This window comes from Phasianus colchicus, unplaced genomic scaffold, assembly GCF_987193195.1.
Source record: "Phasianus colchicus unplaced genomic scaffold, bPhaCol1.hap1.1 HAP1_SCAFFOLD_53, whole genome shotgun sequence".
In the NCBI taxonomy this organism is placed as follows: Eukaryota; Metazoa; Chordata; class Aves; order Galliformes; family Phasianidae; genus Phasianus; species Phasianus colchicus.
This window is the reverse complement of record NW_028325230.1, coordinates 449,061-471,706: the sequence shown is the minus strand read 5'-3', so window position 1 is coordinate 471,706 and position 22,646 is coordinate 449,061. Positions and strand designations below refer to the sequence as shown.

At 49.3% G+C, this 22,646-nt stretch overlaps 1 long non-coding RNA gene and 1 pseudogene across 5 annotated transcripts; one reads left to right on the top strand and one right to left on the bottom strand.

Annotated features, from left to right (window-relative positions):
• Positions 1–13: 13 nt before the first annotated feature.
• On the bottom strand, positions 14–20,836 carry LOC149911903 (uncharacterized). 5 transcript variants are annotated; one of them, XR_016462730.1, is made up of 6 exons: positions 16,246–20,836; positions 13,881–14,177; positions 10,429–10,926; positions 8,164–10,223; positions 591–1,480; positions 14–171 (listed from the first exon to the last, which is right to left on the bottom strand). It is a non-coding gene; the product is annotated as an uncharacterized LOC149911903 (long non-coding RNA). The 5 variants fall into 5 exon arrangements; XR_016462731.1 differs by having other exon boundaries at positions 1,345–1,480; positions 16,246–20,023; XR_016462733.1 differs by lacking the exon at positions 591–1,480 and having other exon boundaries at positions 16,246–20,021.
• LOC149911904 (olfactory receptor 4M1-like) lies at positions 4,803–8,106 on the top strand (annotated as a pseudogene).
• Positions 20,837–22,646: the final 1,810 nt, after the last annotated feature.

Below are 22,646 nucleotides of genomic sequence, written 5' to 3'. Positions count from 1 at the left end.
AGCCATAAGAGGGTGCTGTAGTCCTGGTGCTTTATAATCCTAACAAAGCTTTTTCATTTTCCCCTTGATGTAGCCCACCAAAATCTTTCTCCATTGCAATTAATGATCCCTTTAAAGGCTGTGATCTGGGGAGGTCAGCCAAAATTTCCTGGTGTATCCGTTGTTTCATACCTACAGAAAAGGAGCACCTTTTACTAAGTCAAGCTTATGCGAAAAATAAAGAAGTGTTTTTGAGGTTGCTTACATTCATTTTCTTCCCGACTAATTCTAATATATTTATTTAGCTTTTTATTCCCTTCAATCCTTTCTACAATATGGCAATCAATGCAGAAGAGAGAAAAAAACACATTTGAAATAAACAGAGAAAGACAAGCTCATTGTCACTGATGTGTCATTTTGCTGTTGTGGCATGTCTTCTGGTATTCTGCCTTCTCTGTTATCTGTCTATACTATTAGCTTTTTGGATCAAAGCCATTTTCTCTACACATAGAGTTATATGAACGATATTGTAGAGCCTTTGGTTTCTCAGCACTGGCATTTGTGAAGGGATAAATGGCTACTGCCCCGTTGCAAAAAGGAACTACTAATACCAAGATGCATTTGTTGCTCTGAGCTGTCGTGGGCTGGAGTCCTGCAAAGTCAATCTGCAGTCATTCCCCTGGGCCTTCGGTACACTGGTGCTGGCCTGAGGCTTTTACTCCAGCATAATCAGCACTGGTCAGGGCACAAGCATGACAGTTCTTACATCAGCAATCTACTGTCTTCCTCATGTTACGTCACAAATCAGTGTCCTTCACTCCGCTTAGACCATTTGTTTTTGCTCATGGGTTAAGTGGATTAGACAGCTTTTAGTAAATTGAGGCACAGTCCAATAATGTTTGCCTTCTGCCACTATAGCACAATACATTTGATTTTCCCTTACTCAGAGGATTGGCCGGATGGATCTTTTCACACTGTTCCACTTAACTTCCCTAGCTGGAAGGAGATGTTCTCCCCAAATAATGGATTCTACCACAGTTACTTGGCGTGACCTGCACTCGACTCTTTCAGTCTGAGTTTGCCACAGATAATCCAGCATGTTTCGTGGATATCTGGATATCTACTAAGAACCAGGAAGAGTTTCTTGGATTCCAGTGGCCACTTCAACTGTGGATCATCCCCAACGATCCACTGTCTTATTGTGGGGGGGAGGATTTAGTGCCGGGCTGGGCTGCAGTACAGGGACAAAGACAACTGCTAGCAATCAGATCCCTTGGGGCTCTCCTTCCAGGCTCCATCTGCAGTCCCAAAGGGCTCTGGTCTCCTGCAGGTTCTCTCTGACAACTGTTAGTCCCAGGCAGGTACCTCAGGAACACCAGGGCCTCTCGAGATGGCACCGGCTGCTTGTGGTCACACGGTGGAGCTCTGCTTGAAAACCTGAAGTCATCTTCAGTGTTTTTCAAACACTCAGCACCTCCTCATGAGCTGCCCTGGTTCAATCCTGTCAGTGAAACATGCACACAATAAGTGGAATTTCTATCATGAGAAAACGTGACCTTTCAGGATGGATATTCACTGTATGGAAAGAAATACCAATCTTCCGCTGTTCTTGCACTGACAACTCTCTCTCATTCTGTGCATGTAACTGCCCTCATTTTACAGGTATTTCCACCTGCCCTGATTAGGCTGACCACGTTGGAAGCCACCTTTCCAGCTGCCTGTCTCAACCTTTGCAGTTTCTATTGTTATCCCAATTTCCTCTCCCCTTAATCTCTGATCATTTATAGCCCTTTTAATGAGTGCAGTTCTTTGAGTTTCAGGGAGCTAATGTTTGTCCCTCCTTAGCAGTTTGTCTCACTGTGTCCTTAGCCAGCTAACTGTTTAATTAATATGCCTTTCATATTAATATTTATCATTTCCTATCTATGTACGTGACATATTTCTTGTACAGTTATCTTTTGGGAAGGAGAACTTCAGTGGAGGCATACAGCTGAGGAGTACGTTCTATTTCTTGGTAACCTGTGTTACGCTTTGTTACGCTTACTGTTCTTTGTTTAAAGGTAAGAGAAACCCTTCTGCACCCGTGTTCTCTGAGGAGAGCAGGTGGCAGCTGCTACAAAGGATCTGAAACATTCAGTGCAGACTTTAGAAGAGAAGTCTGATGTAAGGAAAAGCAAGGCAAGTGCCAGGTGGCATTAAGCAGACAGGGCTGGGGAGATGGGCAGTCACGTTGTCCATGCAGTGTCAGATTAAGCAACTGCTCTTCCTGCCTATGCAGGTCTCCTTAAGGGACACCCTGGATCCACGTCAATTGGAGAACGATGCTCCAGAGCCAATGGAAGAACATTATGGAACAGACACAGCTCACTGTAACCTTCTGCACTTTAGAAAGATCCACAGTATATTTAGTGCTACTTCTGCAAACGTAAGGTACTGAGAGGAGAATCACGGAATCATTAAGGTTGGAAAGCTCATCCAGTCTAACCATCCACCTGCCACCAACACTGCCCAACAAACCCTGTCCTGAAGTACCACAGCTACCCTTTCCTTACGCACCTCCAGAGACTCCACCGCTTCCCTGGGCAGCCTGTGCCAATGCCTCGCCACCCCTTCTGGGAGAAACTTTTCTTAATATCCAATCTGAACCTCCCATGGTGCAATGTGAGGCCATTCCCCGTAGTCCTATTGCTATTTACCTGGGAGAAGAGGTCCCATCTCACTGTAACCTCCCTCCAGGTAGCTGGACGGAGCGATAAGGTCTGCCCTGAGCCTCCTCTTCTCCACACGGAACCATCCCAGCTCCCTCTCCCACTCCCCGTTAAGTCTTGCGCTCCAGACCCCTCCCAGCTTTGGTGCCCCTCTGTGGATACACTCCAGGGCCGCCATGTCTTCTTGTAGGGAGCGGCTGGGCTGGGCTGGGCTGCAGTTGATGGGACAAGGACAACCGCTAGCAATTTAGATCGCCTGGGGCCACTGGCAAATCACAGCGACGATCGCATCCCCGCTCCTGACTGCCCCATTTCAGGCTGCCATTGGGCTCCTTGGCCACTGGAGGGCACTGCCGGCTGTCACCAGCACCCCAGACCCTTTTCGTCCGTGCAGCCTTACAGCCGCTCTGCCCCAAGCCTGTAGTGACGGTGCCTGGGGTTTCTGTAGCCGAAAAGCAGCACTCAGCTCTTGACGTTCTTAAAGCTCATGCAGTTGCAGTCAGCCCAGTCATTCAGCCTATCTCAGTCCGTCTGTGGGACGCTTCCTCCTAACTTGGTGTCATCTGCAAACTTACTGAGGGTGCACCCAATTCCCTCATCCGACTCGTCAGTGAATACACTGAACAGGACAGGCTGCAGCGCCGACCCCTGAGGAACGCCTCTCAGAACTGGACTCCATCTGGATCTCTCTGGGCCTGGCCCTCCTAGCAGTTTTTTACTCAGCAAAGAGTGTACCCATCCCAGCCATGGACTGCCAGCTTCTCCAGGAGAATGCTACAGGAGGCGGTGTCAGAGGCTTTGCTCCAGTCCAGGTAGCTTCCACCCACAGCATCTCATCCACCAGGTGGGTATGTAGTCATAGGAGGACATCAGGATGATCCTTATTGTAGATGGGCACCACATTAGCAAGTATTTGGTCACCTGGGAACTCCCTGATTGATTAGGGCTGCTAGGATGCCACGTCCACCAACTCCCTCAGTACCCTCAGGTGGATCCAGTCCAATCCCACGGATGTGTGACAGCCCGGGTGGAGCAGCAGGTCACGTGCTGTTTTATTCTGAATTGTGGAGGGTTTATTCTGCTCCCCACCCTGTCTTCCAGTTCAGGGGGCTGAGTACCCTGAGAATAACGGGCCTGACTATTAAAGACAGATGTAAAAAAGGCATTGAGAACCTGTCTGCTTTTCCTCATCCTTTCTCCTTGCACTGGGGTGGAAGGGGATCCATCCTGTGCCAGCCACATGCACTTGTGTTAGGCTGTTAGGGTGCCTTGGCATGTTTATACAGATATTTATTTGGGTCCCAGATTGACCAACTGAACCGAGTTAGATTCAGAGAATCATAGACTGGTTTAGGTTGGAGCGATATTAAAGATCATACAGTTCCAACCCCTCTGCCATGGGAAGGGTTGTCATGCAGTAGATCAGGTTGCCCAGAGCCACATCCACCCTGGCCCTGAATGCCTCATAGGATGGGGCAATCCAAAACCTTTCTGGGGGACCTCTTCCTGTGCCTGACAGCCCCCACAGTGAAGAATTTATTTGATCACCAACAAAGATATTAAAAACAGCAGTCCCAAGATGGAACCCTGAGGGATTCCTTAATATAACCACTTATTGTTAGCCTCCACCTGGACACAGAGCTGCTGACCACAACCCTCAGGCTGCAATCATACAGCCAGCTACTAATCCACTTTTCAAATCCACGTATCTCCAAATCAGAGATAAGGATGTGGAGTGAGACCATATCAAAGCCTTGCACAAGTCCAGGTAGATTACTTCAGTGTATGGGAACTGCTGAGTCACGGCCTGAACGTCTGATTAGTCACCTGAGGCGAGCAATGAGGCAGCCCTGGGAGCACAGGTGAAAGCAATTCGCCTGTGCTGCAGGAAGGGGTGGAGCCTGGCTGCACCTCTCCTAGACCCATTCAAGAGCTGACTACCAGTGGGGAAGGATCTCTCTCTCTCTCTTCGGAAGATCCACTCCACTGGTCTTTCCTGAGCGAGCCCACGACACGGGTGAGCCTTCTATTTATTCTCTTTGTCTCGCTGTGCCTAACTCTCTTGCTTATTTCATTACTATAACATCTTAATATTATTATATAATATTCCTTTATATAATTTTCATTGATTATACACTTGGCGAGCCAGGCAGGCAAGCCGAATATACTGAAACTTACACTATGTCCTTTCTTTGGAATTTCTGTAAATGGTTCAAGGGGGAGAACACTACCCCCCTAGATAAGATAATTCCAGGGCAGATCCCAGGATTTGCGGGATCCCCTTATTATGAATTGGCAACTATCATTGAAAAATGGGGTCCCCTAAGTGTTGTGGGAAACGTTTCCCCATATCGCCTAGCGGATTACTTTCAGGGACTAGGCAAAGATATATTAGTCACTAGAGAAAGACAATTAGCTGCTTCTACAGTGGCATGGCTGCTATTAAATGCTTTAAACAATGCCGAAATAAGGAATAATACTTCAGTGAATGAAAATGAACTTTTAAAAGATCGTATTGAAAAGTTAGAACAGGAACTTGGCCTATTAACAGGAAAAAAAACCAATTCTACGTCTTCCAATAGGTCAAGTTCGTAGTATTTCAACAAACAATGACCAGGCTCCTGAATCAACGGACTGTGTTGATCAGGAAAATAAACCATCTAAATCGGATCTTGAATCCCCAATTTTGACGGACGCACTAGAAGTCCGTCCTGTTATATCTCAAAAAACAAAAAAGGTACAGGACAGACCAGCAGGGGTGCCGCCTGATCAGTGGCCCCCCGCTCAAACCCACTTGCACGTAACAGCCCAACCGTACACGGCAACAGAACTGATGGACTTAGTCCAACGATTCAGGCAGAAACCTAGAGAAAGTGTGCCGGCTTGGTTATTAAGACTATGGGATTCTGGGGCAGAAAGTGTTCTGGTGAATGGCCTGGAAATAGCCAAATTGGCCACAATGACCGTCCATCCTGCTCTTAGACAGAGATTATATGCAGGTAATCAATATAATGATGAAAACCATTCAATAATAGAATGGTTAATGGCGGCCTGCCGTATGGTATGGCCCAATAAATCTGATGTTCCTTTACATACAGGGATGTGGTCCTCCATAAAACCAGGTAACGGTCACAGGATGTGCATTTTCAGTAGCCTAAGCGTAGCCCAAGTTGCTTAAATATTGCAACATATTGGCATTGTGTGTTTATTGCTGTCTGTTTTTCAGGGCTTGCAAGAGTCAAAATGGAGCATGAAAACTGTAGTTAGAGAGTTTATTCTGCTAGGATTGTCTCAATCCCACAAAGTCCAGTCAATTCCCTTCTTCTTCTTCCTCCTGTTCTACATCATAATTCTCCCAAGCAACATCCTTATCATTCTCACAATTCAGGGGGATTCCCAGCTGGGATCACCCATGCATTTTTTCCTGGCTAATCTGGCATTCTTGGATATCTGCTACTGTTCTGTGACCCCACCCAAAATGCTGGCTGACTTTTTCTCAAATCCTAAGATCAACTCCTACAAGGCCTGATTGACCCAGCCTTTGTTTCTTCACTTCAAGGGAGCAGCAGCAGCTTTCCTGCTGTTGGCCATAGCCTGTGACCGTTACGTTGCTATTTGCAAACCTCTCCACTACACCATGCTTGTGAACAGGACTGTATGCTGTGCCCTGGTTGGAGCTTCGTGGGGCGGTGGCTTCATTCATGGCATCATTCTATTTGCTCTCACCATCAAGCTCCCCTTCTGTGGCCCCAACGTCCTGGACGACTTTGTCTGTGATGTGCGTCAGTTGGCGAACTTGGCCTGTGCTGACCTTACACGGCGGAACTTCTGATGTTCCTCAACAATGGAGTTGTCATTGTCATGTGCTTTGCACTTCTCCTCATCTCCTACATAATCCTCTTGCTGAAGCTCCAGACACACCAAAACAAAGAACAAAATAACCTCCACCTGCACTTCCCACATCATCGTAGTTTTTGTCATGCTTGGCCCAGCTGTCTACATATATGTCCTACCCTCTGAGGCTGTCCCAATGGAAAAGGTTTCCATTGGGAAACCTTTCTTTTCCATACGGTTGTCTTCCCTTGACTAATCCCATGATCTACATGCTGTAACAAGGAGATCAAAAGCTCCGTGTGGAAGTTGGTCAGCAAATACATATTTAAAAAAAAAATTTTGAAAGAAATAAATGAAAGTTTATTTGTTCCTCGTTTTGTTCATGCAATTTTCTTAGGAACAAATCCACACTGTACGTTATGTAAAAGCATAATGTACAAGTGATAACCTTCAAGAAGTCCTTTTCTATCAAAAAAATCCCTAGAGTGATACTAAAACCTGTATGGAATAAGTTAAGGAAGAACCAACCTGTGTAAAGGAACCAACTCATGCACTATGAAGTTATCATTAAGAATCTTTTAAATTCATTAGAAAGTATCTGGTAGGTGTTGAGACTTCATAGAACTATTACTGGACTACTGGTTCAGCTTCAACCATGGTAATTCATTATTTCAGTTTATAGTCAAACTTTCACTGTTGATGCTGCTTTCTTGTTGGACTCATTCATGATCCCACCATTGAATGAGTTGATTACATTTCCACAAAGGGAGAGTGTGAAAGCTGCTGGATGATCCAGCTTGCAGGCAAGCTTTGCAATTCATATAGCATAGGCAAGACATTGCAATCTGTTAAGTAAAAATCAAAGACAATGTAGCTATAGCTTTACAGGACGTGCAGATCATAAACTTTATCCATACAGTTACAGACATTTGCAGCACAGATGTCTGTCTGAATTAGTCACTAAGGATTCCAGCAAAAGTAACAGGCATTTCTAGGGAGAAGTTCAGCTAACCCTTTCTTAATTTCTACTTTGAGAAGTAATAAACCATGCCTTAGGCGTTTTTGTCTCGCCCCTTGTACTTGCCCTGTAATCCGCTTTATAGTTTGACCCCAAGGTGGTCAGCCAAATAATTCTTCTCAATGGGAAACTGTGCTTTCAGAGAGCATGGTTTTCTTACTGCAGTGTAACTTCCTTAGGCAGTGTAGATGATGCAGAGTGAGCTAAACACGTCTCCGTCCACAAAGTCCTCCAATAATCTCTCAGAAGACATTGCATCCTACAGGTCACGGAGTTCTTGGTTCTCACATAACGCTCTAGCATGCTGTAAATATCCAAATGCAGTTGCCCTTGCAGTAGGGTATTTTTGTTCTTGTTGTTCCTTTCTTCACTAACTTTCTACATATCACTAGGTGAAAGAAAACGCCATAAATTCAAGAGTGCCTTTCTCAGGAATGCACTCAGCTCTGAGCACCACCACTTATACACGGCCTTCTGTCACACTGCTGCCATCAGCTGCTGCTGTCGGCCTCCCCAGTGCTTCCACCATGGTTACCTGACATCCCTACAGTCCTGCACCCGCTCAGAAGTAATACTTAAAATGCATTCTTCCATACTTCATGACAGAGGACTGAAGAGACTCACTTTTGCGTGGTGCTAAGGATGGTCCATCCCCAACACGTCCCTTTGCGCGCTGCAAGGCCCAGCTGGCATTCTGGCAGCCTGCTGGCTGCTGCTCTCTAACGCAGGGAACCGCACTGTGCTGCTTCTGAGGAGAGAAAGAAAGGAGGGTCCATGGAAATGGGCACCCAACATCTGCAAAGAGATGCAGCGTTCCAGATCGTGCCAGAGACAGGATATCACAGTGCTGAGTCATTAGCTACCACTAAAGGAAACAAACATTTGGGAGAGTATTCACAGCAACTGCTGCAATTTCTGGGCATATCCCAGCTTTCTTACTGTTCAGGTGGAGAAGACTGGCGCTCACAGACATCAGTTCAGTGGGTTAAACCAACACACCTACAAAATGCCAGCATTATTCAGGAAACAGTCTTCAGGTGCCACAGTTCAATCCACGCAAAGTTATTGTGCAGAGCCTTAGCTCTTGACTTCCATTTCTTCCCTAAATTTTACTACTGCAAGCAGCTAGAACAAACCTTTCAGGTGAAATTCAGGGCAGCAGGGACCTGGCAAACCATAACTAGGTGCAGCTGGCAGGAGGGCAGTTCACGCTCTTTGCTCCCACCCTGCCCCAGCAGGTTAAGGAGCCTGGCAATGCTGTCCTGTTGCAGCACATGCAGAATCCAACCGGTTATGGAGGCAACAAAGGACCAGTAGTGCTCCCCCTGCTCCAGCTTTTCCCCTTCAGAATGAGAGAAGAAAGGAAGAAAACCCAAACAAATAAATCCAGCCATACTTTTCCATATGCAGAGCAGGAATGGGAACTGCGTCTGTCTTCTCATTGAGACAGTGGTGGGGAAGCTCAGTTCCTGGGGTCCTCTCCACAGGGACTGCCCCCTGGCTTCACTCTTTCTTCAACTGCCTCAATCCCCAAAATCTCCTTTTGGAAAGAATCCCTAAAGAAAGAATCTGCAAGTGAAAAATAGTAAGGAGAAGCATTTTCCCAGCTTTCTTCTATCATGCACTTTAGACTCTTGAGTAGGACAGTGTCTTAAAATCAACTGGTTACAAGAACCATCCCCAAAATACAACTAGATTCTGTACAGCTGCCATGATTTCTGACAGCAAGTGTTCTCCATCTCCTCAACATTTACACACCTTGAAGCAAGTGGATGGTGTTGCTGTCATGAAGAAAACTCCCTTTGTCTTCCACCCCTACTGCAGCCGCAATAGCTGCACTGGTACGATCCACGTGTTCAACAGACCTCAGCTCTGCCTTAGCCAGGCACAGTGGCTGTCCTTCTCCCTCCCAGCTCACACACCAGAGCACTGCTGTGCCACATGGTAAGAGCAGCAGTGACAGTGGGCAGCACCCATCAGCCTCCACCCTGCTCTCACCACCAGCTGGGACAAGGGCTGACACAGCGGGCCCACCCCAGCCCAGCTTTTCTTCTGAGACACCTCCCAGCAACCACCCAGCACCAAACCCAGTTCACCCACTCGGCCTGCTCAGCCTGAGCTGTGCCCAGCTCATGCACGTGCTGCAGCAGTGCTTCTGACGGGTTCTCACAGGGCGATCTCTCTCAAGGAAGGCCCAGAGCCCAGTCTCTGCGTGCAGCACCAGCTCTGCTCACCAGCTGTGGGACAAACGCTCCCACCCTAGCAACAGTTGTGACCTCTGTGAGTGCCCACAACACTTCTGGGCCTCCATCAGACGTTATCCAAATTTTAAGAAACCAACAGCAGGGTCACCCAATGGAGTTATCTGAAGTAAAATAACAAAGAAGTTAAGATGACTCTTGTGTAGCCAGCTCAGGTCCCCCTCTTGCTCAGGTGCTGCATGATCGGACAAAGGAGATGTTGCCTCTGAGGTGGAGGCTGGAAGGGTCTGGGCTTTCAAACTGTCAGCAAGCATTTGGATGAGCCACCTTCCTGCTGAGGAGCTCCTTAACATCATTCCTGCCTCCTCCGGTACCGTACTGGGAGATGCTCCAGAGTTCATTAGCCTGGACTCCCATCAACAGCTGCTCCTGCACTGACCTTCACTCACACTCTGATACCGTCCACTTCCAGCACAAGCTGACCTGCAAGGAAATGTGGGATTAATGCAAATGCAGAAGCCCACGGCTGTGTCACCACCACGTACTGCAGCCTTGGGAAGTCAGCTACAACTACAACCTTGGTCAGAATTAAAACAGGCACAGTACATTAACTGTGACCTCTAAACTGAAGTAATTGTCACGATCAGAAATACATACTGAAATCACTCACTTAACTATTGGTGGTTACCTCCAAACTCTTTTGCTTTTGGAAGAATATGGACTCAGAATTGAAGGATACAAGAAAAATGACATCTGCTTCACTCGAGGTGGTTAAGCTTGGAAGTAGGATTCCAAAATGAAAAGGTTTTCAACTCCTTATAAGGCAGAAAGCGATGGGATGATTGCTGACGCCTGCAGAAAGCCTGATCTGCTCTGCCACAGGTGGCTGAATGACACAAAAGCTGTGCTGCTCATTCAGAAGTGCTTGGGGCATGGGGTGGGCATGGGGCACCAACACACGGGATGTCAACACTCCTCGGGCACTTTCCCATCAGAAGGGAATTCCCTTCTCCCTGCCATGCCATGTCCACACCACTCCTAAGGGCTGTACTGACACAGTCAGCACAGAATCCATGCAAACGTTCTTTTCTCATCGTGGTGGTTGTTAACAGACGCAAGCAATGAGACATCAGGTCACTGTGTGGGCTGCTGGGTGACACTGCCATCATTTCCAAGCCATTGCTTCCTAGGGGCAAATAAAGTAAAATACTTTAAGAAAATTTCACACAGAGATTGCATACTATACTATTCTTTTACACAAAGCAGGACAAAACAGGAGATACGTGCAGCTGCATCAACACCCCAGTTGCTGAAGGAATGGAAAGACAGATCAAATGACAATACATTATTCTCATACAAGGACTGCTCATCAGCACCCACTGCCCAAGGAGCAATGCAGGGAAGACTTGCATTTCTTCTTCTCCTAGCCAGAAACTGTTTTTCCTACCTTAAAAAGGAAAGGAAAAAAAGCCTGACATAGTGCTGACAGGGCAGGCAGATGTGGCACACCAAGGCATACTGAATCTGCAGAACATTTGAAACTTTCACCTTTCCTCCAAGAGCAGTCTAAACCTTCCATACCCACTCCTACTTTCACCACTATTCTTACCAAAGCTGCTTTTTCAGCTGGGGCTCCTCTCTGTCCTCAGCAGTATGACTCAGCACACAGATGCACGTCAGCTCCATTTCATTTCCACGCCCACTTTGTGGGACCGTGGGTTTCCCATCAGAAGGCTTCACACACACCGTGCGTTCAGCTCAGTGAAAGGAGACACAACTGATACAGGCTTGTTGTGCAAGAGAAATCCAGGTTCTCTTCTCATTCCCACAATCCTTCCAGTAGTTCAGTCCATTTGGTACATTACCATGTCCCGGATTCTCAGCTGTGTTTTCCACACACTAATCTGTCTACCAACAATGCATACACAGGAACCAAGAAACCAATAGCTACACTCAATCATAACCCAGGGCAAGGAAATCTCAGAGCAATCCTAAGTGAAAGCACCACTTTTCTGAAACTCTGCCTCAAGCTCCTCACGCTCCCCCTCAACTCTTTTCTCAGAAGCCCACTCCTCTGCTTTTTCCTTTTCCTCTGAATGCTTGCATTTTTGTGCAGCCAGGACTTGGGAGAAAGCTGGGATGCAAACTGCAGAGAACTGTCCCAGCAATGAAGAAACAGAAAGCCTGGGCAGAAAGACAGTGCATCAAGTCCAGATGCCTGTTATGTATCTGTACCTCTCTTTGGTGCTTTCTCCAGCTCTGTCTTCTTCCCCAGCCTTTCCGCACGGCCATGCTGCAGTGGAAGGCCACTGGCGTCAGTTTCTCGCAGAGAGAAAGCAGGAAATACTTGAAGAGCAACTCTTTGGAAGAAGATTTTAGCACAGCCAGCCACTAACTTCAAGTTTTCAAGCACAGTTTCTTAAATTTGCCTTTCCACTGCTCTAACGTTATGCCTTCCTTACAGTCAACACGAGGCACTTTTCTCTCTCCTCCATCACACACACCCTTTCACACAGTCCTATTTAGATGAAAGTACCCAAAATACAGCTCACAAAACATTCTTACCCACAGAGGCTTTCCATTTCCCCCTTTCTCAATAAGAGTCAATAGAATCCCATGCTCCATCCCTAAAATAAAGTACAGCCTTTCCATGTCACAGAAAGCAGTTGCCAATAGAATCCTTATCCTGTTAGCCCACATCCACCAAAATCCCTCCAATACACCATTTCTACAGCCAAAACAAACTCATTTTTTCAACTGAAATGCATTTACAGAAAGTATTACTAGTCTCATTCCTGCTGAGTGAGTGGCAAATGAATCCACATCTGTCTGACAGCTCTACAATGCACAAAGCAAAGCTGCACAAGCAAACACAACGCTGTCAGGTGCATGAGCTGAGAAACACTTCATTCCTAAGTCAAACAACTGTGAGTACAAGTACCTCCACACTGTTTGGCCTCTCCAAGGAACAGACACAGCTCTAAGAACCATTTAGACACAGACTCGGATCGCTCTACTGCCACCGACAGCCACTGTCAGCCTCTCTATTGCTTCCAGTACAGCGCTGCCATCAGTCACTCTTTCCTCTCAAGACTCTCTTGTTTTCTCACTTACCTCCTTAGTTGCACTAAGGAAATGGTTTTGCCATTAGCTACGGCATCCACCCCCAACCAAACCAACACATCTATCAGTCAGCAGGGTTGCGCCCCATGAGGCCAGGCCTCATGCCATGACAGCAGAGGAGCAAGGTCCAAGGCTGCAGCAAGGGAGAATTTGCTCAAAGGCAACAGCCGTGGGCACAGAAATCAAGGCAAGAAGCTGCTTATCTTCAGAAGGATTCAGGTAGGCAGGGATCTCCTTTGCCTACACTGCCAACCCTTCAATGAGGGCTGGGAAGGGGTGGATCCTGGCTCCACCCCTTCTGTCATTCTGGAACATTGCATGCTCTGGGTTGGCCCTGCCTTTCTACCAGGTGAAAAATCAGGTTTCAAGCCATGTCTCAGCATTTACACTACAGCATCCCTTAGCATTAACTCCACAGGACAACCCTTAACCCTTTACCTTAACCTAAAAGGCTAATCCTTAACACTCACCCCAAAAGATACTCCTCAGCCCTAATCCAAAATGCTAACGCTTAACCCTCATTCCCATCTCAAAAGTGCTGCTGTTGTCCCTAACAAAAAGGACAAGCCATAAACCCCCAACCAGGTGGGCACACCCCCACCATCACTAACATCAAGTGTTAAGCCTTAACCTTTAAATCTAACAGAAAACAGTAACATGAAACCCTAACCCCAAAGGGTTACCCTCAGCACTTAGCTCTAGCACTAAACACTAACACTTCATCACAATCCACAAGTGTAAACCTTAGGATCATAGGATCACCACGGTTGGAAACAGCATCTAAGATCATCTAGTCCAACATTTCCCACTAAATCACATCCCTCGGTACAACACCTAAACACTCCTTGAACACCTCTGGGGATGGTGATTCCACCATTTCCCCTTCCATAAAAACCTAACCCAAAAGGGTATATCCCATCACCATCACCCACAAGGGTAACTGCAGACAAAGGCAATAGCAAATACAGCTGCTTTAAACCAGTCCTAAATTACCCAAGAAAAGTAAAGGACACAAACCTGTAAATACAGAATGAGCCAGCAGGATGAGGAAATGAGCAGAGATTTCAGAAACGCGTCTGCTGTCAGGGAGGGGAGTTCAGGCCTGCCCCAGCACCACAGATCTCCATGACACGACACAACATGGGGAGGTGGCAAAGGTGACAGGGCTAGGAGGAGAGCTGGCGGAGGAGGAAGGTTGGATGCCTGGCAGTTTGAGAGGGACTGAGGTAGCCTCACCCATCACAGACGTGGTCAGCGCAGACACTTTGGTGTCCGACATGATGTAAAGTGTCTTCGTAGGGCTGGACGTGGTCACTGCAGAGAAGGAAAGAACGTGGTCAGCAGTTGTGGGGACAGGGTGCCTACCCTGGGCTGCAGCCCCGGCAGCAGAGTTGCAGGGCTTCAAACTGCACAGAAAACCCCCTTGTCTCATTTTGTTTTCAGACTGACTCCAAAATAAACCCCAGCACTGCCACAGCCTGCGCAGAGCACAGCAAGGGAGCCCCAAACCTTTCAGCTCCCTTTCTAGACCCCTCAGAGTCTAAGAATCCTCCCTCCCTTTAGTGATCTCACTCTCTCCCCAGGGGGCTAGGACCATAGGCTTCTTCCTTGGCCATCCCACTCTCAGAGCTGTCACACAGCTCGTGCATCTTCAACTCTGACCCACCAGCACTGAAGCGCACACACCACCTGACATGGCTTCACAAGCAACCATCTGCCTTCGCATCACATGCCTCTACCTGCCTTTGCTAAGCAAGCACGCACCTACCTGCCTTTGCTTTGGAAGCATGCACACGCTTCCCTTTGCTAAGCAAGACCACAGTCCCTTTTAATCTCAGGAGGGAATAAAACAGCCCGAACAAAAAGGGAACGGCGAGGCTCTCTCTAGGACGCCTGTTGTCTCAGCAGAGTTGACAGTTACTTAAAATGCACAAAGTACCTACAAAACCATCACGCTCAAACAAGGAAAGTAAACAAGTCCAGGATGCCGTGAAGGGTTCCTAGCTCTTTGTAGGTAATACCTGCTCCGTGGGCACAGGATGCGCACAAACTGCCCCTCATCTCTTCCCCATCCCCTTGCCCCCCCCACCCCCCCGTGATTTCCACAGGCATTTAGAGACTCTGTGGAAAGGCAACATAAGGCTCATGGAGAAGACTGGATGTACATGAGGTTTTTCCCTTCCCTGGTGCTAGAGCACTGCTTGTCTAGATGATGAATGTTTTTCATACAAGCACCAACCAAGCGTGGCAACAAACAGCTGAAATGGCATTTCCCCTGCAAAACAACCAGCCTGTCTAAAGACCTCACCTCAGAGACTTGCCAAAAAGGCCAGAACTCCCTTTTGGCAGGCTTACTCACAGAACAGCAGGCTTCTCTTCACCGTGCATCACATGGACACAAACAGGCTGTTTGTGCAAGGAGGGCAATTTCACCCGAGCACCTCACCATATGTGTTCCCTCCACCCTGCTTTTCTGCAGAGATACAAGGATAAAAACCTCAGTTCCTCTGAGCAACGACTGGAAGGAACTCTGGAAAATTCTCCATTCAAAAGCAGCTCCTTTGTGGTCTTGGTTCCTGAGGGCTCCTTTGGATCACCTTTCAGGCAAAGTGTAAGAGGTTCCACTGTACAAACCTATGTATCTGGGTACCTTTTTCCACCCCAAAACTAATTCTGACAGAGTTGCGATGCAGGCATTGGACACGGAGAAGAAGAGAAAAAGAACAGAAGAGAGGATAAAATTAAGGATACCGGTAAGGAAGAAGCGCAGAAGATGAAAAGCACAATAGGATACAGGCAAGACAGCAAAAGAGATGAGCAGTAGCGGAGAGAATAAAGGGAAGAGACGCTGAGAAGGATAAGAGCAGAAGGAGAACAGACAAGAAAGAAAGAAGAGCAGAGAAGAAGAAAAAGGATGTAGGTAAGAAAAACAAGCAGACAAGGAGAAAAGCAAAAGAGGTATTAGCATATACAGAGCGTATACAGAGAAGACAAAAGCAGAAGTTGGAGAGAAGCTGAAGAGGAAAAGCGAGAAAGGAAGTCTGGCAGAAGTACAAGAGACGGTAAGAGAGGAAAGTGGCAAATGAGAAGAGCAGAAGAGAAGTGAGCACAGAAGAGCAGAAAACGAAAAGAGCAGTAAAGAAGAGCAGATCATGCTATGAAGAGAACAGTAAAAGAAGATCACATGAAGAAAGAGGAGAGAGGACAGTGAAGAAGGAACTGCAGAAGACGACAGTAGAAGAAGGTGTGAGGACTGGAAAGAAACAAAGTGAGTGTAGTAACAGGACACCATTTCCCTTGGGACTCTGCAATCTCTTTCACTTCTGACAGACGGAGGCGCTGAGAAGAACAAGAGCCGTGTCTGTGTTCACCAAGGACTCACCTCTGCACGTGCAGCGGCAGCTCTCAGAGAAGCCTTCTTTAGTCCCACTTTCCTCTCTTCAGGTCCTGGCAGGCATGGGGAGGAGCCTGACCACCAATGAAGACCGAAGCAAGACACTTATTGAGCACCTCAGCTCAGCTTTTTCCATGTCTGAGGAAGCCAGTTCTCTGTCCTCATTTATCAGAGGGGGAACGCTCTCCTTGGCCTGTCTTCTGCCTGCGTACCTGTAGAACCCCTTCTTGTTATTTTTCACATCCCACACCAAGTTCAGCTCCACCTGTGCCTTGGCTTTCCTAATCCTACCCCTGCACACAGACAGCAGCCCTGGCAGGAACGCAGCGCTGTGGCAATTTGCAGAGCTTAACATGCAGTTCCATCAGCGCATTGTGTTTTCGCACTCAGACGTTACTGGCTGCCGAGCGGAGCGGCTGATAAGGCCATAGTGAGCCACTTTTTCCTAGCAGTGTATGTGGGACCTGAGGAAAATGTCCTCGCGCGTGTTGAGGCAAAAGATAAAAGTATTCTACTGGGACTCTGGTGCTTCTCGTGAGGCACAGTCATGGAGGCAGAAGGTAGAAGTATTCATTTGTGGAAAGTTATTGAGGAGGAACGAGGCTGTTCTCCCACTAAAGCTGAAATGAAAGTTTGAGAACGATCACTCATGGATTCCTTTTGCTAAACTCATACACTGGTTCTTAAACTGATGTGCTAATCCCTACTGCTGAACAGAGCACCCCACATCAATCCCCCCTTTTCCTTTGAGGATTACAATGTTCACATCCTAATCCTCACCACCTTTGACCTTTCATACTTAGAGATACATCTCCACAGTCCAATCACACTACAAGGAAGGATGCATACATACAGCGATTACACACACCATCCCCACAAATAACTTCTTAAACCAGTGCAATTTGGGAAGCCAGGAAGTCACGTTGGTTTCAGCTCACATCGTCTTATGTTGTGCAGTATTTCACTTTGGTGCCATATCTTATCTCCATCTGCTTCAATTCTACCACTGTGACCTACATGAACACAACAATATCATTTATTGCTGCATGAACTCCTTCTTGTGCACCTAACAAGATACCTGAAGCCCTTCTACATTGCAATACCACCCAGGCCAAGCTCTGGACTTTTTCCCTTTTCTTCTTCCTTTCTGCCCCTCTTCCCCTCTCTCCTTCTTCCTTTCCTTTCCTTCTTTTCCCTTGTCCCCTTTTTTTCCCCTTTTTCCATTTCCCTCCCTCCCTCCCTTTCTTCCCATTCCTCCCTCCCTCGCTCCCTCCCTATCAGCCTGGCTCTCACGCTGTTGTCCAGATGCCCGTCTTCCTTTTCCCACACCTCCATGCTCTGCCCACATCCCCCTGTTTGGCTGCATCTCCCTGCGGATGTCCCACCCCACAGCCCCACTCACAGCCGCCATCCCCGGAGCTCTGCCCTCCCCCAGTCGCTCCCCCACCTCCCCAGGAGATCCCTGAGAGCTCTCCGTTCCCCCCCCACCCTTCTTCGCCCCCCGCTGCCCCTCGAGCCCCACTCGGGCTTCAGGCCGTGCGTGCAGGCCGCGCTGCCACGGCGACAGCGCGCCCTCCCTCCTTGCGGCGCGGGAAGCCGTCCCCGCGGCGACAGCGCATGCGCGGCGGCGTCTCCATAGCGACAGCGCCCCGGCGCGGCCGTTGCTCGAGCGACGCGCCGTCCCCGCTCCCCGCGGAGTGACGTCATCACGCGGCGACGCGAGGACGCGGCCACGCGGAAGCGGAGCGGGGCCCCGCGCTGCTCCAGCGCCGCGGCGCAGCCCCGGGACTCCGAGCGCCGCCTCAGCTTCTACGAGTGGGTGTTCGGGGGCGGCGGGGGCACCGGGGGCACCGGGGCTGGGGCCGTCCTGTCTTGGCCGCGTGGGTCCTCTGCTGCTCAGGGCCTCTGCTCGGCGGCGGGAGGTGCCCTGTGCCCCCCGCCCTTCCCCCCCACCCACGGTGTTTCACTGCCTTCCCCCCACCTCCCCCGCCGCGGGTCGCCCACAACCTCCCGAGTCCCTCAATCTGACCCCTGGGCTTACGCTCTCCCCCCCCGTTCCCCGCCTCCACTTCCCCCATTCTCATCGCTGGAGTCCTCTTCCACCCGTCCCCTCAGTTCCTCCGTCACTGTCTGCCCCTGTTCCCCATTCTGACCCCCAGGGTTCCGTGTCTGTCTGTCTCCCACTCTGATCCCTTGTGTCCCCAATCTCACCCCCCTATGAGTCTTCTCGTTTTCTCCCCTAGATTTGTCTGCCCCCTGTCCGTTCTATCTGACCCCCAGAATTCCCTGTCCCCTCAAGTTCCCCTGCTCCAATTCCCCCATTCACATCATAGAATCTCCTACCATTCCCCAGTCCCCTCTGTTTGCACCCCCGCAGGGTCCCCTGTCTTCCCTTCCTCCCCCTGCTTCTGACCCCATTTTCTGACCCCTACAGTCCCCTGTACCCCCATGCCCTCCTCCCTGCCCTCTGGAGTGCATTCCCCTATGTTGACCCCAATTTCCCCCAACTGGACCCCCTTTACGTCCCATAGAAGCCCCCCCACGACCTCCAGTTCTCCCCTCCCACCCCTCCCTCCACCCCCAGAACCCCTTTCCACTCATGTGGTCTGCCTCTCCTCTTTACCCCCCCCCCAACTAGCACTCTCTCCTCCCAGACCCCCTTTACACCCCACAGAAGCTCCACACAACTCTCCAGTTTCCCTCTTCCACCTCTCCCTCCATCCCCAGACCCCCTTTCCACCCCACAGAAGCCTCACTAGCTCATTTCCCCCCCTCCCACCCCCTGCTGAACCCCCCTTATCCCCTGTTGGAATCATGCAAAAGGATCTGCAGGAGAAGTCCTGGAGAGGTCTGGGGGCATCCAGGGGGTTCCAGACTCATCCAGAAGGGTCTGGAGTTATCCCAGAGTGGTACTGGGGCATCCAGAGAGTCCCCAGGTTGATCCCATGGGCCCCTGGAAAGATCTGTAAGCTCCCACTAGGAGTCCAGGAGCACTGAGAAGTCTCTGGTTGTGAGAATCTTTCTTTGTTTTTTGGCTCAAAGCTTGCTTCCTGAGGTATTTCTTGTGATAAGACTCTGATTGATTTGTTGAGGAGGCAAGAGATGGGTGCTACCGTGTGACAATTGACATCCCTCTGGGAACATTTGAAAGCCCCTTCCTCCAGAGTTGCTTACCTCTGGAAGAGAGTGCTCAGAAGTGCTTACTGGCGGAAGATCTGGCCTGTGACTAAATAGCTCCAACCTTGTATGGGAAAATTGGGGAACGATACCATCGTGTCCTGTGAAAAACAGGATGCAGATGGGCATCCCTGCTCCCTCTTATCTGCTGGCAAGGCCCGGAAGGTGGGAACAAAGGAATTTCTGCTGAGATCCCAGAGCCAGAAACTGCCACTCCAAGGAGAGCTGACTCAACCACTTTGGATTTGAGCTGTCACTCCAAAGACAGCTGACTCGACCACTTTGAAAGCATTGAAAAAGGGCCATCATCACCATGGTCACCGTTGTCATCGTCGCCATCAACAACAATGCCCGATGACCCACCACTACTGAAGATCAAAGGCTGAACTACGAACCACGCTGGATCCATGGTGGTGACTATGTCCCTCTTTCTTCCTATAAAGACTCCTTGCTTCTTCTTTCCTACCTTTTCTATCACCCTCCTTTCCTTCCCCATTACCCTAATTCATAATAGCATCCATCCTCCCCTTCCCCATCTCCCTAATTAAGATCTGTAATAAACTGGTTGGACCAACATTTGAACCGTTGTTTCTTAATCTCACGCCGGGTATACAGATATTAAAAGAACCTCCTCTCCCTCCTATAAATCGGAGTGAGACACTGGTCTGATCTGAAGATGTCCCAGTAGAGTCTGGTACGGTGCAGGGAGTCCTCATGAGGGTCTGAATGGTCCTGGAGTCATCCAGAATGGTTTGGGGATGTTCCAGAGAGGACTTGGCGGGTCCGGGGGGTCCTCATGTTGATCCATGGGGTCTGTGGATTCATCCAGAAGGGTCTGGAGATGTCCCAGAAGGATCCTGTGGGGTCCAGGGAGTCCCAGGTGTGTCCAGGACATCCTCAGAGGGATTCAGAAGGATCTGAGGATGTCCCTGAGAGGACTTGTAGGGTCTGGGGGGTCCTTAGGTGGGTTCCAAGGGACCTGTTGTCTACTGGAAGGGTCTGGAGATGACCCAGAGGGGCACAGGGTGACTGCTGTCACCGTCATTGGGTGTCATTGGGTGTCGGCATCACTTGGGTGTCACCGTTATCACCATCTTTGAATGTCACCGTCATTGGGTGCCTCCAGGTGTCATTGGGTCTCACCGTCAACAGCTGTCACCATCACTGGGTGTCACCATTGTGACTGTCTTCAGGTGTCGCTATCATTGGGTGTCACTGCTTTTGGGTGTCTCTGTTGTCACCATCGCTGGGTACCACTGAGTGTCACTGTCCTTGGGGTGTCACCATCATTGGGTGTCACTGTTGTCTCTGTCATTGGGTGTTACCATCACTCTGGTGACACTGTTAAAAAGGTGACTGCATGTGACCTCAGTGTGGAACAGCTGTGGCACAGTGTCCGCATCACTGGCTGTCACTTTTGTCACCATCACTTTTGTATCACCATCACTTGTGTGTCACCATCTCTCAGGTGACAGCATTCCCTGTGCTGTGACCACCACATGGGGGCAGGCACAGGTGGCCCCACACAGTCACCGTGCTGTCACTGAGTCTCACACTGTCCTTTGTCACCCCTCCAGGCCTGCCTACAGCCGGACCCAGTGACACCGGCGCCCTCTGGAGCTGTCACCATCGTCTGTCACGAGGACAGGGATGCACACAGGGGTGAACTCTGTGCCACCACCAGAGGGGACTAGGGGTGACATCAGTGTGGAACAGCTCTGACGGGGTGTCATTGTCATTGGGTGTCATCCTCACGCAGAGGGGACAAAAGGACCCCCCTGGGGACATTCTGTCGAAGTTGGGGACACCATGAGCAGCTTGAAGACTTTCCAGGGGAAGTGGGGACACCGCATCACGGTGTCACATCCCCAAAGTTGGGGATGCCTCCAGAGTGTGACGCCCTGAAGTTGGGGACTCCCCTATGTCATCCCCACAGTGTCACACCCAAAAGCTGCGAACAAATCTGTGTCACCCCAATGGTGTCACACCCCAAAGTTGAGGACACCCCCACAGTGTCACACCATGTAGCTGGGGACACCTCTCTGTCACTCCAATGGTGTCACACCCCAGCATTGGGGACACTGCCACAGTGTTGAACCCCAAAGTTGGGGACACTTTTATGTCACCTTGACAGTGTCACACCCCAGAGTTGGGGACAGTCCCACAGCTGGGGGCGCCCCCACATCCCCCCATGGTGTCACATTCCAAAGCTGGGGGGGCCCTTCTGTGTGTCCCCCACCACAGACCACACTGTTCCCATGGGGTGGGGGCAATATATATATGTTTTATACATATACATATGTATAACACATATACAGACCCTCATCTCCATCCCATACCCATATCCCAAATCCATCCCATATCTACAGCCCATCCCATAACCATCTCCCCTTTTCCCATCCCGTATCTCATCCTCTATCCATATCCCAGACCATATTCATTCCATGTGCACATCTAATCCCAAGTCCATACCCCCGTATCCTATCCCAAATTGATCCCATATCCATATCCCAAAATATAAAGAAACACAACCAACAGAACACCAAAGAAACAGGATTTAATGTCATGGCAAAGCAGAGATGACAACTGACAAAAAAAAAAAAAAAAAAAAAAAGAAAAAGAAAAAGAAAAAGAAAAAGAAAAAACAAAAAGCAAACAGAAAATAACACACAAGAAACACTAAGACACCATGAAACTACAAGCTGGAGGCATTGGCTCCAGGCCAGGCAGAGCACCAGCACAGAGCACGTCACAGCACAGATGACATCAGCCGGGCCCCTGGAGCCTTTATGCTGTCACAGTGCGTTTCCATGAGGACGGAGGGCCCTGCCCAAGGCAGCTGGGTGCAGGCACCTCCTCTGTGAGCTGCGCTGCCCGCAGCCGCTCGCCGTGCCCTGTGCCTCAGAGCAGCCCCGGCAGCAGAGAAGCTCAGCCTCATCCCGCTCTGGGTTGTGGCGAAGTGTTACCGTTTGTGTGATTGGTGAGTGCTGAGTTACCCTCTTGGGTTCGGCTTTCGGCTTAGGGCTTCCCAGATGGGGTTCTGCTTCAGGGTTACGTGTCAAGCGTTCTGCATTCGGGTCAGCTTTAAAGGTCACCCTTTTGGCTGAGGGCGAAGCGTTAAGGCAAACAGTTTGGGGTTTGTGTTACCGGTTTCTCTCTGGGGTTAGGCTTGTTATCAGTTTGGGTTCGGGGTTGTGCCGTTACGGAAGGGT